Source organism: Formica exsecta, unplaced genomic scaffold (genome assembly GCF_003651465.1).
Source record: "Formica exsecta isolate Colony F162 unplaced genomic scaffold, ASM365146v1 scaffold79, whole genome shotgun sequence".
In the NCBI taxonomy this organism is placed as follows: Eukaryota; Metazoa; Arthropoda; class Insecta; order Hymenoptera; family Formicidae; genus Formica; species Formica exsecta.
The window spans coordinates 148,370-151,513 of record NW_021853558.1 but is presented as its reverse complement, the minus strand read 5'-3'; positions in this window follow the sequence as shown (position 1 = coordinate 151,513).

Sequence of the window (3,144 nt, the reverse complement as noted above, 5' to 3'; positions counted from 1 at the left end):
TATATATATATATATAAACTTGCTTTTCAATTCCCATAGAGCATTTGCGTCCGCATCGCATAGCATATCGTGAATAATTATATTGATAGATTATTTTAATTTTGTCTACAAGATATATATATATATAACACGATGTGGAGAAAAAACTACCGTATATGAGTAAGCAGGCAATGTACTTTTTACATAGCATGCAGAAATAGTGAGTAAGAAAAGGAAACGCGAGATAAGTCGACCTGTTTATAATGAGTGTGCGAGGTATGAAACAAGATAAAAGGATTACTGCTTCCCCTCTTATTAGTAAAATAATAGGATTAAATAAATTCTCGTTTTGTGTACATATCTCATATATATACATTTGTAATTCTGCTTTGACCTCCTATACGGTAACTTATTTTTTTCTTTTTAAAACGCGACATGTACACATTTGTTTGAAACGTATAGGAATTAATCATTTATATATTAGACTTAAATAAGACTGACACATGCACATATACACTTATGTATCAGACTTATTAATAGAACTAATACTCTGTGAATTCCGTCATACACACATGCTCTGTATAAGCGTCCTCATTCTGGAAAATGACGGTGCACTTAACTTGCCGCAGCGTGCGCTAAGACAGAATTCTTGCTCGATCAAAGAACAGCACATGTATATTACATTTATATATCGACATTCTCATTCTACAACATGAGAAAATTGTCACATTAAGATTTTTAAAAGTACAACAGACAATATTGTATTGAAAGTAATGCAATATTGAGATGGATTGTATTTTTGTCCGAGTACATACTATGTTCTAATCCTACGTCACACAAAAAGTATTACATTATACAAATTAAAAAGATAATCTTATGTTAGCTGAAATTTATTTAAAATAAATTATAATTATATATATATATAATCTCCTCAAATTTGTCTATCAAATCTTTTCTAATGTCATTATTAACAATCACACATTCCAAATCCTACAACTTTTCTGCAAGAGAATTGACAATATTGTTGGCGAAATAATCATTATATACATATAAAATTAAAATATAAATATATATTATAAAAATATGGAATATATAAAAACAAAACGATATTATCAACCTCTGATTACAGGTAGAAATAGATTTATGCGCCTGCAATGAATACAATATCAGTTATTACAAAATTATAGTTTTTATTCATTTTTATTTTCCGAATAAAATTCTTTGAGCTCTAAATTTCAAAATATAACACTTAAGTAAAGAATAGTTCTAATTTTTAATTAATCGAAATGTATATTCACTTCACGAAGAGTAATCTAGTATGACGGATACATGAGGAGCCATTAAGATGATTATCTTTTGGAGATATATACGAGACTGATCTATACGTTCTCTAATTAGTAGCGCTACATTTCTCGTCCAGCTCTGATTTCCTTACTCCTCACTTAACATTCTCGCTTTGATGACAATTGCATTTTGACTAGATTCGTTTAATTGAGTGACATTTAATTGCGACATGCGATTGTTTTCTTGAATAATATTTGCATTTTTTTGTTACTATATTAAATATCCCTCTTTGTGAGAAATACAAAATAATAGCACAATAACAATAACTTGCATTAAATTATTAAAAGTCTATCTATTAATATAAACATGTACGCGGCAAAGAAATCTATACTGATCAAATTTTCAAGATGTGTAATTAAATAACAGATCGAATCATAAAGCAAAATAAAAAATATAAATTAATTATACGTTTTAAAAAAGATAATAAATATCAAATTATAAAGAACATAAGTTCTATAAGTTATTTTTTATACACACACGTTTATTATATAAATAAAAATCCAAAATTAATTGCAGCAGTACTGCTTCAATTTCGATCACAAAGTATCACGCTATAATTTAGCGCGCACACATTTTTAACCATAAGCAAAATTATTTCTGAAGTATATATTTCAAAAATGTAAAAAGAGAGGTACGTCATAAATTGTATGCAGCTATATAGAAAAGAACTTTATTAAAATTATCTAAAATGTTTTTCTCTTCTTACACGCGTCCAAAGAGAAATAAAGTTACATTAAATCAGTTCGAAAAGCAAATAAAAGAAATAACGTATAAAAGATGCATTAATCTGGCAATTGCGCTTTTGTCTCCTCGTTATCGCCAACTGGAATTTCATTTTCAATGTCTAAAGTAACGAATCGAATGTAAGGAGGTAAGAGAAAAGCTACTTATTTATAATACTTTACACTATGTGTCGATTTCTCCAGTAAATCTATTGTCAGTTATCTAACATTTAACACATTGTTATTTCCATTTACACAAATAATATATATTGAATAATATATGCAAAAAACAATTGATTAGTTTTGATAATTTAATAATTAAAAGAGTCCAATCCAAAATGCATCTTTGATATGTTATCACGTTACTCGTCGAATTCAATTTTTATCTCCGATAATACAATTTTTGACCAATACTCGAGTTTCATTCGTCCATCAAAATCTCGCATCCGGTTCGACAGACCATTAGTAACTTTTGGTTACAATTTACAGTATGCGCGATGCAATACAGCAGAGTTTCGCAGCGAATAATCTCCAGTTGCGATAAGACGGTGCCTTACGAATAGCAAAGCCACCCTATCGAAATATCGGGTGTCACGCGCAGAATCCATCAGGGACTAGAAACGTAATTAATCTTTGGTAATGAAGTATATAACGCGAATTAATCCCCTTCAATATCGTCTCAGATTTGGTATGGCACATTAATCTTTCGCACAATATTTCAGCGCGTTAAGAAAAATTCTGTGTCTGAAAGATAAAACAATAAGCGCGATAACCATAATTAACAAAATGGAATAACTTATAGAACTTGTACTCCTTGTGTAAATTGATGTATATAATTTATATCTTTTTAAAACTCTGTTCGTTTTACCACTCTTATCACTTTTCACATTTTGAAAAGTTAATCAATATAGATCTCTTCGCTCCATACATGTTTATATTAACATAGATACGAATTTTTAAAAATTAATACGAATTGATCGATTATTTGCAATATACATTATTATTAAGATTAAACATACGACATTTTCAAATAAATAGTATTTCTACATAAGGCATATATAACGAGGAAATATGCTTGTTTTTTTTTACCATATATATA